This window comes from Sinohyriopsis cumingii, chromosome 18 (assembly GCF_028554795.1).
Source record: "Sinohyriopsis cumingii isolate HCF-2022 chromosome 18, ASM2855479v2, whole genome shotgun sequence".
In the NCBI taxonomy this organism is placed as follows: Eukaryota; Metazoa; Mollusca; class Bivalvia; order Unionida; family Unionidae; genus Sinohyriopsis; species Sinohyriopsis cumingii.
This window is the reverse complement of record NC_142978.1, coordinates 72016508-72032128: the sequence shown is the minus strand read 5'-3', so window position 1 is coordinate 72032128 and position 15621 is coordinate 72016508. Positions and strand designations below refer to the sequence as shown.

At 40.4% G+C, this 15621-nt stretch overlaps 1 protein-coding gene across 1 annotated transcript in view; it reads right to left on the bottom strand.

Annotated features, from left to right (window-relative positions):
• The window catches only part of LOC149776953 (follistatin-like), a 51412-nt gene that overhangs the window by 16689 nt on the left and 19102 nt on the right, over nucleotides 1-15621 (bottom strand). The gene's annotated exons all lie outside the window — the stretch shown is intronic.

The window sequence follows — 15621 nt, the reverse complement described above, 5'->3', positions numbered from 1 at the left end:
CATCGTCGTACGCCTGAGTCAGCCAAGGCGTTCCTAACTGTTTGGCTAAGACTTGCACTTGCGATTTATCTCGAGGGTTTTTAAACAAGACTACGTAATGCGCATTGAGACTGATGGTGCGATGGGCTTTACTTTGTTGAAACAAATTTTGGGTGATGTAAACGACACTGGCATTACGGTGATGTCCTTTGCGCGTGAACCACAATTTAATTTCTTCTTCGTCTTCTCCTAACATGTCGTCGAAAATGACCAAATGGGTTTGACGGGAGTCCGAGACGATGCCGTCGTCTTCTTTAGGAATGCCTTCCACAAACACGATGGAATCGCCTTGACTTTCTCGCAAGAGGTTGTACGCCGATTGCCACTCTTTGTAACACCACACGATCCGTTGAGGTGGCCGATCGATCAAATGATGTTTATGTTCGATCAAACGTTTGACGAATTGGGTTTTGCCTGAACCGCTAGGTCCAGCAATGAGCATGTTAAAGGGATGGCGAAGATACAAAGCCTCCCAACTGGCACGATCTAAGTGTTCGTCGATGACTTTGACAGTAGAGGAAGAGGGAGCAGAGACAGCAGAGGTAGCCATGGTGTGAGAAATGTCACTTGTGACACGAAAAAGAAACAAGACAAGAGTTTATATACTTTTTCAGAACACGTTTATTGAATGTTTTTTTTCAAACATGAATACGAAAGACAAAAATACATAAAAGCCAAAGGCTTAAGTACAACAATAAAAGGCACATGATAACCATGAACGTGGAATAAACACAAGTGTCTGTACAACATGTTTTGGGTAATGTTCTAACCAGTTCTATAGTAGGGGGTAAGGTCACACAAGTGTCCTCCCGAAAGGGTCTTTCAGGTCTGTCCACGACAGTCCTGTCCTGGGTGACGGGTTCTTCTGGCACCGTCACTAACACGGGTTGAAAAGTAACTTTTTTCCTTGAACAACTCTCGTGCATACTGGGCCACTTCTTGGGTCCAAGCCTCAAAACCCCATTCCTTCCAGGCACGGACATCTGTCCAATGGGGATGTAAGTCACAAGCTACACACACATCGTCATACACGTCTCGGGTAGCTAAAAGTTGACGAATCTTTTTTCCTGTTGAGGTCGAGAAGTATCCAGATGAAAACGCAAGGCTTTGAGCAAAAGGAGTTTTTCGTGACCATTTAAGGCCATTGAGGTGGTAAGTACTGATCGTAAAGAGTCCACAAAGAATCGGCTGGTAAACGAAATCCCAGAAAACAAGTCACTAAGACACACACCACTTGTCGTCCCAAATTGAATGGATACAGTTCTTGTAATAATTGATGGTAATGATCCACGGTTTGAATATGGTCATTGAGTTCCTTCCACGGAATCTGTTGAATGATATGTGACATAATCCGTGACATGGCAACTTGATTTTATAGTGTCTTTGTTTCGGAAGCAATAAAGGTAATTTTTAACCAAACACGTTCGTTCTCCAGTAGGGAATTTAAATGTTACATACTGTAACTGAAACGTCAGAGTTTGTCTAGAGGTTACGTCTTTTTCTAAGCAGATTCCATGTAACAAATGTTGGTAATCCTTTAACTCGTCTTCCTCAATACGTTGCAGTAAGTGAATCTCGAAGTAACCAAAATTACGAACGTCTGGTCCATCCTCATTCATAAACTGAAAGTGTTCAACAAGGTCTGACCACTGAAAAAATTTCTGACGAATCAATCCTCTTATACCATTCAGGTACCAGTGGTTAAAGATCTGGTGACGTAACGGATGCAATTGTTCTTTACGTTTGACTTGTATTTTCACCAGCTCTCGGTAAATCCTTTCTCGCAACTCCTCAGGCAAGCCCAAAATGTTCTCTTGTAAAGTATCCATAAGTATATACACTGTTTTTGGAATCGTTAGGTGGTGGCCAATAGCCTCGTTTACCTTTGTGCCTAATGTAATATCCACTCATAATCAGTCTTCTTGTACTTTGGAACATAGCATAATTTAAAAACGGACGAATCACTTTGAGTTTGCGTTTCACTTGTATTTTGATCAGTTCTCGGTAAATGCGTTCTCTCAACTCCACAGGCAAAGCACGAATGTTCTCTAGCAAAGTATCCATGAATAGGTCATACTAAATCCTCTTTGGTCTGACACAAGAAATGTACTCTTTGCACAAACATGGTTTTACTTCAGTGTCGAATTTAAATCGTTGAGTCACTAATCTACACATTACAATTCGTTCAGAAGTTTCCTCTTTCACCAAGTTGACATTGTGTTCAAGATGTTGGTAATTCGTTAACTCCTCCTCTGGAATTCGATGCAGTACGTTTACAATGATGTAGGTAGAATCGTCCATACCAAACCAATCCTTTTCAAAACTAGAGGATCGTTGATCAATGTCTGTCCGATGGAACACTTTCAATTGAATCAATCCTTGTATAGCCTTCAGGTACCAGTGGTTCAAACACCGGTGACGTAACGGATGCAATTGTTCTTTACGTTTCACTTGTATTTTAACCAGTTCTCGATAAATGCGTTCTCTCAACTCCACAGGCAAAGCACGAATGTTCTCTTGTAAAGTATCCATGAACAGATTATTATGGTAAGAAGTTACTTCAATGTCTCGGTCCCACTAAGGGTAAGTAATGACAATTCGGTGACCATCGAGCATGTTCTACGTAGGCCGAATCTTGCGGTTCCCAGTGGTGAAGTGACACACCGCAACTGAAGCACTTGACTTTATCTCCTTCGCCCAAGTAGAAAAATCCAGCTCTGGCTAATTCTTCGGGGGTCGGTCCTCCCAGATACTTAGGCCATTTTCCTTTGAACGATTGAAGACGATTTTCAAAGTCGCAGTATTCCGACAAACGCACAGGAAACGAATATTCGTCTTTCACAGGTTCGTTTCGATGAGGGTTGGGTGACAGGAACAGGAGTTTGCTCAGGGCTGGATGACATCCGTAGGGGGGTAGACGTGAAGGTGAACATTCCCCTTTAAAACGAAACCCAGTAAAATGTCCAAGAGGACGAGCGGCATCACTTTCGCATCCCACAGGTTTGACACGCACAGCATCACTTTCCATGATAGGGGTAGTGACACTAAAGTTCCCATGATGCTTTACGCCATCGCTCAGGTCACAAGGTACAGCATCGTATCCATCGCAAGGCTCACAATCGCATTCCACTTCCGAAGTCTCACACTTGAATTGTGCCTTTCTAAACAACTTGTTCTGTGTTTCTCTGAAAGTATTCATCTTGTTCGCTCGGTTTTGGTAGTCACAATGAACTATCGATCTTGACCATAGCCCCCTTTTTATACTAGTCGCAATGCAGTCTCCAGCTTGTACATCTTTCCTTTTTTACGTTTTTTATGTCCTGTTCTGGAAGGTACCGTCTCTAAGGTACCGTCAACATTGTACCGTAGTGTGATGGGTGGAAAGGCCATAGAAAGGTAAGGGCAGTGCGGAGACCATCGAGTATGTTCCAGAATAGCAGAATCTTTATAGATACATAGATCCATTCGTAACTTCAGTCCGCAAGCGAAACACTGTACCTCGTATCCCAATCCAGAATCAGGTCCCAAGTAGACAAATCCTGTTCTAGCTAAAACATGCGAAGAAGGTAATCCTTCCCTATCCGTAGGCCATTTCTGAAACGTGTCCAATCGACGGGCACAATCACAATAGTCAGGTAAGAAGACTGGAAAATGGTAGGGTTTGAACTTGGAGTTCTCATCGGGTTTCTCACTCGATTCTTGCTGTGGCAAAGTCATCTTTCTGGTGGGTGGCTATCCTCTTACAACCAATGTTTTATACCAACGTGTCCATACGATAAGGTGAAATGATTGGGAAGTCGAACTCGCTTCTGGTACACGATTTGATAAACTTTTTCCAAGGGTCGACTGACGATGTGGTGAGTGGGTAAACGTACAATCTTGTTCGGTTGGTAAGTGGTCACTTTAAAGTTTCCATCCTCTCCCGATTGCAAGGCTTCTTTCAATACCCCAAAGTTGACCACTCGACTGGTACGATGATTCAGAGTCAGTCCTTTCACTTTGCACGTCGTGTGCACTTCTCCTTGTTTGTCACGGTATTCGTAGCCGTAATTTTTGGGACCGCCACTGACGAAACTTAGAATCTTGTCGTCGGGATGCTCGTCTGTCCAGGCTCCTAAACGGTCTCCTTCGATGTCAGGGTGATGTTGAATCGGGTGATGGATGTAAATGCAACTGTCCGTGTCAAAGTACAGGACGCGTTCTCCTAACAGTTCTAAAGCTTCGTACAATTTCAAGCGAGCATGGGCTGTCACGTAAGCCGCAATGATGACATTTCCAAAAGGGTCGTCTTGTATAAAGTCCAGATCTTCTTCGTAATTGACTAAGATCAAATCCTCTCGAACGACGTCCACGTGTTTCATGTATTTGGTTTTGTCGTGAATCATCTGGAAGTAGCGGGAAGGTTCTGTCAAATATTCCGTCTTGGGTAAACACGGTCGTTGTGCCATTTTACCCCACAAGCAATTTAACATCACTTTGGCAAACGATCGCCTGCCTTCGTTTTTCTCGATGTGGTCTAAAGTGATGCCTTCTTGTTCGTAGTATTTCTCTTTGAATTGTATTTGGTCTTCGGGAGTGTGACACCAGGAAGGATAGCCGCTGGCTTCTTGCTTCAGTTTCAAAAAGGCATCCACGTAGTCGGCGAAAATGCCTTTCTGAGTAGGGTCACCCTTGTGGTATTGTTGTGTCCTGGGAAAGTGGCAAATTTCGTACACTTCTAACAGTTGGTATCCCATGTCCAGAGCTTTGAACAATTCTACGCTGACCCAGGTTCCCGTCAAGGCCCGTTCTTCCTGGCTGTGCTGACAAGGCTGATCTTGGTTGCACGTTTCGGCACAAGTACGGCACAAGGGAAACATCAGTTTGCCTTGACAATGGTGAGGTAAGACGGGATGGTATAGGTTCGTGGGAGGCAAAACTTTACACTTGATCAAGCCTTCGTATTGTCGAATGTTTTTCAGGTCGATGTGTTCCGTCAGCAATTGCGGGTGCCCTACGGGAAAGCGACAATATTTGCACACGTAGGGATACAGCGAACACACGTCCAAGTATTTGATTTCTTCTCCTTTCTCTTCGTCGGCTTGGTACAGCAAACAGGTGGCATTGGTCCTTCCTCCGTACAAACTATCCCTCGGGTTCAGCGGGTCCATGAACTGGTAACTTTCCACGAGGCGTTTAAACTCGGGATCGGTTTTCATACGGTGATCGTACTCGTGTTCCCACATTTCCACCACTTGGTATCCTTCCTGTTCCAACTTTAGGCGTCGCTGACAAGTGGCCTGGTACAAGTCTTCCTTGGTTCGTTGTAAAAACTGATTTTTAGTGCTACGATCAGGGTAACAGACGGGACATCCGTGAAATAAGCAACCGTTAAACTCGTACACGATCTTGGGGTTTTCTAAGTCCCAGCCATGGACCGAATACGTTCCGATGGTCTTTTCGCCTCCTCCGTTGCGGGCATGCTGAATCCATTTATCTTCCTTGTCGCACAAGTAATGTAACCAACGTAGGGCTTTGACCGAGTATTGACGCTTGACATAGTGGGTCGTTTGAGGACTGATGACAGCCACGGTGTTTTCAGGCATGAATCGTTGGCGGTACACTAAGGAACACGCTTTGGCAATGGTGCAAGCTTCTTTCAAAGGATCGACCCCTCAGTGTTCCATGAACAGTTCTCGAAATTTTCCACAGCAACGTCGTAAAATGTCCACGTCGGAACGACAATACTTTAACATTTCTTCCTGAAAGTCGAAAGGGTCCGAGGCGTGAGCCTGGTACCAAACGTAGAAAGCTTCTCGTTGTTCGGTACGCATGTTGTCGGGGTCGTAATAGTGAGCCTCAGGCAAATGGGGTAGAACGGCGTGTTGATTGGCTTCCGTATTGAAAAAGTGTGGAAAGTACCCTTTAGCCATTTCTGTCATTCCAAACGTTTTAGGCATTCGACTCAAAGGCATGGCCAAATAGCTCATCGAATCTTTAAACTGCACTTGTCCCACTTGCATGAAAATGATTTTGGCTCCGTTCAAAGTGACTTTAGGACGTTCGGTGCCTTGTTCCGTATAGTACCTCAAAAGAAACTGTCCATCGTATCCGGAGAAATTGTGCGCCATCACCGTGGCATGACGATGACAATCTCCGTAACGTTCGATGTCCTCTTGGCTCCACGTCTTGTCGATGGGATCTAAGACCCATTGGGCAAAATCGGCTAACGTGTTCGGTCCTCGAAATATTTTTTCACGCCCTCCAGGAATTTTGCTGCAGTGAGGGCAATGACTGAAGATAGGTTCTTGAATGCACTTCTCGCACGCTCGATGAGCCACGCAGAAATTAGGAATGTGAATGCCAGTCTCTTGCATGCATTCGAAATCGAAAAAGATGAAATTGCCTTTCTTCTTGTGACCGTCCTCTTTCTCTGGTGGGGGTCTGTATTTTTGCACGTAGCATTGGTGTTCCAAGTCCACGATGTGGTGACAAATGTGACATTTTTTCTTTCCTCGACATACGTGTGCCTTGGCCTTATTGGTAAGTATGCCTTGTCCACACGTAGGGCACAATCTCAGCAGTTGACAAGCACATTTCTGCTGTGAACCTTGTGTTTTCAGATGTTGTTGGTAACAGGTAGGACTGACAAACGTGCGCTGGCAAGTCGAACAAGGCACTGGTTCTTCGCTCAGACAGGGTGGAGAGGCCAAACATCCTGGGCATTTCCATCCACAATGCTTGTGTTGCTCTCGATTGTTATAACCATGGTCACATTTCTCACAGTAATAACTGTATCCCAGGAATCCGGTGATACTGGTAATGGTATCGAAATGGTCATCGTGATAATAGACATGAATGTATTTTCCGTCCTTAAAATCTTGGCCTCGAAACAACAGAGACCCACGCATTTCTTGAGGGTGCACTTTCAAGGTGTAGCGTGGAGCTAGGGCATCTTGCAATTTTTGCATCTCAGGAATGCCACAGGGTGTGTCTTTGGACAGTCCGGCTTGTTGTAACAGGAGTTCTGCTTCGTTTCGTTGTTTGGCTCGATCGGATCGTTGAATAGTGTTCCAGGTTCTTTTCCATTCTACCGTGTCGTTCTTGTTGGCATAGGTTCGTCCCACCACGATGGCACGGGCTAAACACATCTGGTCATGAGGGTTGTTAATTCGGACGAGGCTCTTTTTGGTGTTGCGAAGGTCGTCCACCAATAACATCTTTTTGCGTCCTGTCCCTTGAGGAAGAGAGACGTGGGCCATTTTCAGTGTGGCTTTACCATCGGTGATGTCAAACTGATCATTAGATTGTTGTACGTGTTGAATCTTGTCCATGATTTTGGAAGGGGTTGGTTCTGCGGGTCTGCTAAACTCGATCCAAACAGGGGATTTCAAACCGTCGTGATCTATGGATAGTGTCAAGCGATCGTCTTCTTTGGGTTGACATTGTCGCTTGAGTGCGGTGAGCAAAGAATCCCACATCTCGGTGATAAACCCTTCTGCTTTCTCCAAGGGTACGTCGGCCTTGAAATCTTTAAACTTCACCGTGTAGGTGTAAGCCGTGGTTCTAAATTTTCTAGAGGAGCGCTTTTCCGTCTCTCGAATGGAATAGTATTTTTCAGGGTTGACTAAGGGTGACGAACTTGGTTTAGAGGTTTCAAATTCTGGTTCACTCATGTCCTCTTCAAAATCACTGGCATGAATTTGTGCCAAGATTTCAGCTCTGGTACGAGGCGATAGATCACGTTTCTGCCTCTTACTTTCTTCTTCTTTCTTCTCGAATGAATGGGATCGTTTCATCTTGAGTGGAAAACGTCAAATGACTCAAGTTTAAACACCATAGACTAATTTATAGTCATGGCAGACCAGCGTATATAAAAGGGTGCGTGTCTTGTCCTTTCACTATTCATTTCACTCTCAAGCCGAGCACAACGATGGAAGAGACTAACCAAATCGAACGTTTCGTCAGAGGTTTGCGAGGGGTCATTAGAAAATTCTCTTCAGACCAGCCCACGGACTACTCTCCTTCCTTTCGAGATAAAAGTCAAGATACTTGCTATATCTGTCAGAAGAAAGGGCATTGGTCTTCAGAGTGTCCAGACCGTCAAAAAAGAACAAAAACAGGGGCTAAAAAAGACAAAAGTAAAGATACCTGTTATTATTGTAAAGAAAAAGGACATTGGTCTCCAGATTGCCCCAAAAAGAAACAAGAGGAATCAGAAGAAAAGAGGAATTCTTCAGAAGAAGAGAGGGATTCTTCAGAGGAAGAGAAGGATTCTTCTGAGGAAGAAAGAAGACAGGTGAAGAAAAAGAAAGAGGAGAAAAAAAGAAGAAGGGAAGAAAGAGAGGAGGAGGAAGAAGAAGAGGAAAAGAGTGTGACGGTGAAAAAATTCAAAAAACAGAGAGACTAAACATGGAGACAGAAGAAGTCAATGAACTTTTAATTAAAGTGTTCTGTTGTGAATTGTGAATTGGATTGTAAAAAATGGAGAAAAGAATAAATGAATGATATAAGGTAAGTGTCTTTGAGTTTTGATTTTAAAATAAGAAGCTACATTCACGCACTCATACAAAGACACGTACTATAAGGGTAAAATGGGTGGTTTTTTTTGAGTTATTGGCAAATTGAAATTGTATTTCTTTTCGAGAAATGTGGGTGGCCCTGAAAAGGGCCTTTTTTCTTTATGGTGTAGGGGTGAGTTTAAGCAATCAACTTTAACTGTCTTAAGCCTTTGCCACGGCCAAGGCCTACTTCTGGACTGCGTAATGTTGATAATGATGATTGGGTTGAAATCACTAAGGGTGGTACGGTAGGCTTAGTCACAGGGTTGACGTGTTTAGCTCGGGAAGGTCGTATTCTCTTCGGTCGTAATAAAGAAGTCTGATACATTTGTTTCAGACTTCTTAACTCCGCTAAAATGTCCAACAGTACCGTGACCGTTTGATTTTCACTCTCTTGTTTCTTTGCTGCTACTTCTTCTTCTTGCTGTTGATGCTGTTGTTTTTTTCTTACCTCTTCTTCTTGCTGCTGCTGTAGAAGAAAAGCTTGTTCCGCTTCCTTTTGTCGTTGTATAAATTTCTCCAATTCTTCTTTCTGTCTCTGTCTAAAATTCTCCACTTGCGGTAATGAAGAAGGTAACGAAGGTTCCGGAACAAATTCTTGCGAGGAGAGAAAATCCACAAAATCCCAATTCACCTCTTCTGAAAGTAAGTCCGGGTTCCCTTGGGCGGTCTCCACTGCTGGTGCACCCCAATGGATCGTTTTCTGAGTTTCCGTCATGTTGAATCACTGTCGCATAGATTGACTGCACACAAGCGCTAGCGAATCTATATAGACTACGTGACGTCACAGACTGCTCTCTTCGGATTGGATGCGGGCTGACTGAATTTTGTAACGCGTGTTCGGATTGGTGAATGAACTCAATCCGTTTCAATCCTACATCTACCTATAAATAAGCGCAGTTCACTGCATTGATTCACCTGTTCTCGTCGCTTCAAGATGTGGACCGATGTGCAATCTTCTACGCTTGTGTCTTCCATGATGTTCAGGACGGACATGCTCATGTATGTCCGATCCAAGTGGACAGTTGTCCACAGGACAAACACCAGCCTGTGGATACGTAGGATCTACGTTGAAAGACAAGGATGCCTGAAAAGAGTGCTGATTTACGGGCCAACAGTGAGACGCAGCCTAAGGACAAGAAGAAGACCAATGCGGTGCCCTTTATGTTAATGAATACATTAACATAAACCCAAAGGCCCTTTTCAGGGCCAGCCATATTTCTCGAAAAGAGATAGCCTTTCCATTGCCTACCCCTTTTTTTAAAAAAAAAAAATCCCATGTTCCATTCCCCTTGTCCCTAAACAAACCCAAACTCTATTCCCCATGTTAAATTCCCCTTGTACGTAAAGTGACCCACGATTTATTCCCATGTTAATTCCCCTTGTACGTAATCTGACCCACGATTTTTCGCCATGTTAAATTTCCATTGTACGTAATCTGACCCAGGGGTCCCTGTAATGCTAATTCCCATTGTACGTAATGTGCCCCCCTTTACTACTCAGTTTTGTTGAAGACGATATAAAGCTAACGATACCAGTTTTGTTGAAGACGATATAAAGCTAACGATACCAGTTTTTGTCTAAACTAACTGCGTTAGAAATCCAACTGACAACATGAACGCTAATCTATTCGTTACATTACTGAGACTATATTTGTTGTTAGTTACCATGATATTTCTTATGAAACAAAGAGATTATATTTGTACTTGGTTACCACAATATTTCTGATGAACCAAAGCACATTATCTGTTACTACATCAAATACAGAATGATGAGACAAGGACTGCTTCGAAATAGTGATGGCTGTTAAAATCTCGATATGCACATAAATAAATCAGAGAGGGATGCTTGCAACTGGTGACAACGAAAAAAGTCAATGTTGAATGCATGAAGGCCGATTCCAGCGTTAACTGTCATTCAGAGTTACAATTACATGGCGCATATTGCCAACTGAAACTCACAACTGGAGGATTAAATAGTAAGAGATTTATATATGTATTTGCTGAATCTGAGTTTGTGGGATTTGAAATCTAAAAATGTTTACATTTATTTCGACCAAATAAATAATACAATAACTACTTCAAGTCTAAATAGTCTACTTTGCTTCAGTCTTTGAACTAAAAACGTGCTTCATGGTGATTTTGTTTCATACAGTGTTAATGGTCATTACAAACAATTAAAGAGGGATCCTATTAGCAGACAGAACATAAGCATTCAACTTGAAGATGGAAAAGTAATTCTTTTATATGATTGTCCTATGACGTATGCTTTTCATGTCCGATAAATAGTGGGATTCCTTTCAATGAGGTTGCCAAGGGACAGCTAGAGAATTGAATGACTTGAAGGTTGAATGACAGAAATGACAAAATCAATGCAACACACAATTAATATATATTTAAGAGGTCCTAAAATCAACAGTAAAACAAATCTTGCAGAATCGGAACAAAAGTTTGATGCATGTAATATTCGATTTGTACAAAGGAGTGTTGATATTCAAATACGCTGGGCTCGGGGTGGACAAGTCATGATATGATTATCAGTTATTACACAGAGTAGCACAGAAAGAGCTAAGAAAATCTCAGATCTACAAAAACATATTGACAGTAACAGGAAAAGAAATATTTGAAATGTACAGGAATTGTTCAGACAGAGATTAGGAATTTATTGGCTTCAGGTACAGGCCTTAAAAACAGTACCAAAAAATAGATGATTTACCTAACGTTAGACAGCTTATACAATTCATCGATCAGGGAAAAATGCTGGGCATGAGACTTTAGAAAGGAGCATGGAGAAAATATAGACAAAAATTACTAAAGGACTATGGTACTCTGCAATCTAAACTGCAACAATGACAGAAGGACCAGAATAATGAAATAGAATAAACCGTTCAAAGCATCGAAAAAGTCGTATGTGATTTTTTTAACAGAATTAAAAAATAAGGTAACTCTTAACATATATACCCTGGCAGAGATGCGCAAAAAGATTGATTTAACAGAGGTAACTGATGATAAAGACAACACTACAAGATAGTTGTTAATGTAATAACAATTAGACCTATCAAAACATCTAACGATTTATTTCTTACAGATTTGAATGATAAGATCAAGACAATAAAATATCGTGCATTCAACATATTTTACAAATTGCATGCTAATGTTGATCAATTTAAAACATGCAAAATACATATCAATGGAGAGGTTATCAATGACATCGGTGTTGTACAATTAATGCAACGAAACGAAACAAAGATATGAAACTTTAAAGAAAACAGCGATACAGCTGATTTAGAACAAAATTGTACAGCAGAACTGAAGCCGATGTATTTCCAACTGAAGTAGATTAAATAATCTTGCATTATTGATAGAACTGATGTCGTGAAAACCTAAATAGATAAAAAAATAGAAACAATTAAAATGGACACGAAAACGGAAATTGTTATAAGCAATATTGCGTGGTTTGATAAAGGTAAATGAATCAGTTGAGTAATACATAAAAGAGCTGGATGATAAAACCAAACATATGCATTGAATGTATATTCCTTCCGATTATCGCGTTGTACGAGTCCGGAATATCCACATGATGGCGTAATTGTATATCCAAAATGGGAAATAAAAGTTAATTCTTAAACTACTCACCCCAGACGTTGTTTAGCAGTTTTGAATTTAATTATTATCTGTTTTGCCTGATGCAAGTTGTGCACAAATTATGTTATTCAAATAAAAATCAGGCTTATATGCAATTGTTTAAAATTATATTCTACCAATGGGGATAAAATTGCATCATGTATACATTACTAATGTATATAGGATTCGAAGTGAATAACCGTTGTGTTATTTATACCATGCATCTTCAACAGGAATCTCTATATTACTTCAGTGTAAAGAAATAAAGACAGATTATCTGGAATAATACAAGTTAATAGTAAAACAAAATATGACACGAATATAGTGAAAGAACAAATTAAACAAACAAGGTATAAAAAAAAATAAGTGTGTAATTCAGCAGTTTTAAAGAAGAAAAATGGAGGGGTAGAACAGGGGAAAAGAGACGATAAAGTGATACCATGGCAGATGGTAGGAGATCATTCCAAAGAAGGTAGTTTGTCTTAGACGATATTTAAATCTCTCCGTACCGTTAATGTAAATTTGAAACGTTTTTCGATGATGGTGTGTTGAGGTGCATGGGAAGTACTTTGTGGGGATGCACCCTAGGTACTACTCGCTAACAAAGAACTTTTATTGTTCAGCACACTAATATTAAAATGTTTCAAAATATCTCTTGTAGGTCTTAGGCTTGCATTTCTTACAATTAGAAATATAATGATAGGTAATCTTATCGCCTTCTCTACATTCGCATAATGGGTACCAGTAAGAAAATTTAAAAATAACTCGTTGCCTAAATCCCTAAAGTTTGTTTCTTATTGTAGAATAAATAACTGATAATTCATTTCATGTTTTGCTGGATTCTGCAGAGTGTTCCAAAATTGTGCATGGAAGCTGTATTTGAATTTCTGAACATTTCATGCATGTAGTTATTGACAATAATTCTATTTGCAAATTATACTCACTTGCGTGTCCAACTAATGGAATTGGTTGATGTTAGACGTACAAGCGAGACAAACCATATTTAATTTTTCTCAAATGTACAGAGTTTACGAAATTTTCTTCTTTCTGATAATAGGCTCCAAAAAGCTCTGTGTAAATCTTGTTAGTAGAAGCAGTTTGGGGAAGTCCAGTTACAATGCGTTCCAATTCAAGCTGGAGTCGTTTGAGTCTTTTAAATCGAATACTTTTTAAGTCACATCACATTGTATGAGCCTTCAGAGGCAGAGCAGTCATCCCATATTGTATTGGCATAATCTTGGAGAGGACTTGTAAAATCCTTGCTGAATGATAGAAATTGCTCATGATGTTCTGAATGGTTTTTAACTCTTCCTCTGGATAACTGTTTTCACGAGTGTCTTGATGAGTAGATCTGGCCGTCGTATTCAGAGTAGTTTGGAATCAACAGTGGTGCGTATTTTAGATATTTAAAATAAAAATTACTTTCGTCATGCATTTAACCTCTAAATGTGTGTGTGTGTGTGTGTGTGTGTGTGTGTGTGTGTGTGTGCATACGCGAATGTGTATATGTTTATTTGTGCACGAACTCCATGATGATGCACATAAAAATATTTAAAATATTTTCACTAAAAGTTTATCGATTTGACTGAATAGTAGAATCTAATATCATTAAAAGTCGTGTTTGTCTCTTCAAGGTTTTGTTGAATATTCACTTGTTTGTTGGATGCTACCATGTCAATTTACAAAACTTCACCACTTTTGACCTTGTTTTTATAAGTACCAGTGCTTGGTATTATAAACAACTCGATACAGAGACATTGCTCTAGTGAATACCCGAATAATCACAATACACTTTATTTCATTTCCAAGTCATTTAATATATTGTTAAGAATATAACGGAAATAAATACATGCATATGCCAAAAATTCTTCTAAAATCAAAATGTATTACCATTTCGTGATTGAATTAATGAGCTTAAGGGATCATATTGTTTTCTTTTTTTAATTTTATGTGTTGTCTTTTAATTGGTTATGAGACATTGAAGGTGTTCATAATATGTTTATGGAGGTCGGATAGGAGTAATGGGTGGGTGGGCAATGAGCACTGGAACAAATGTATTTGCATGAACCTGTCTTGTTGTCTCGTTCATTCATTCATTCATTCATTCATTCATTCATTCATTCATTCTTGTCTACCCATTAGGTCCGCAGACAAATTTGCTTTAAACAGCCTGGCTACTCATCATCTTGAACATATACAAAGATATTCTAATAAAACCGTGCATTTCATGTTGCTCAAGTGACTCATATGTCGTATGTTTTACGGCTTTTGTAAAGTTTATGATCACTTATCCTAATAAGGAATAAATTAATCGAATTGTTAATAAATAGAAGTAAGATTCCCAACCACCCAATACATAAAGAAAACAGTGTTGCTCTCTGACGTTCTTAGCATTGTAAATTCTTTACTGTAAACTAAAGAAACATCCGCCAATTACAAATATACGAAAATTATTGCAGTCTCTTTGTGAAAATAACATGATAAAGAAATACATAAATTGTCCTTTTGGGGGCAATTCTGGTAAGATTGGACAAAAGTCAGTGTTAGACATTAACATAAGCGAAACGTATTAACTGAAAGAAATAGGTTTTAGAGATAATCAACCAGTTAATGGAAATATCCACATCATTTGAATAATGTTGCAAGTATAGAAATCAAATTTGAAAGGTATCAGCCTTGGCTATCATGAATACTGTGTGCAAACGTATCAGCCTTGGCTACCATGCATACTGTGTGCCAACTTATCAGCCTTGGCTATCATGCATTCTATGTGCAAATTATCAGCCTTGGCTATATTGCATACTGTGTGCAAACTTATCAGCCTTGGCTATCATGCATACTGTGTGCCAACTTATCAGTCTTGGCTATCATGCATACTGTGTGCCAACTTATCAGCCTTGGCTATCACGCATACTGCGTGCCAACTTATCAGCTTTGGCTATCATGCATACTGTGTGCCAACTTATCAGCCTTGGCTATCATGAATACTGTGTGCAAACGTATCAGCCTTGGCTACCATGCATACTGTGTGCCAACTTATCAGCCTTGGCTATCATGCATACTATGTGCAAACTAATCAACCTTGGCAATCAAGCATACTGTGTGCAAAGTGCACAATTTGAAATAAACCGTTTTTCCGTAGTAAGCTTGACAAGAGCTTGTTAATCGTCATACCTATGATCGATAAAAAATGGTACCACATCGGAGGAGCAAGCCATTCTGCTTTTAAAGAGTACTTTCCTTTATTAAAGCGGTCCTGGATAAAAAAAACCCACATACTTTAGGCACAAATTGGGGCTGCTATTGCTTTGTATGAGTTTCATCTGTATCTTATTAAGGACCGAAATCGGCTATTAATCCAACCTTGTCCTTCTACTTTTCTTAACTTTGAAGGTGTGCATTGGCATAATTTGTTCTCG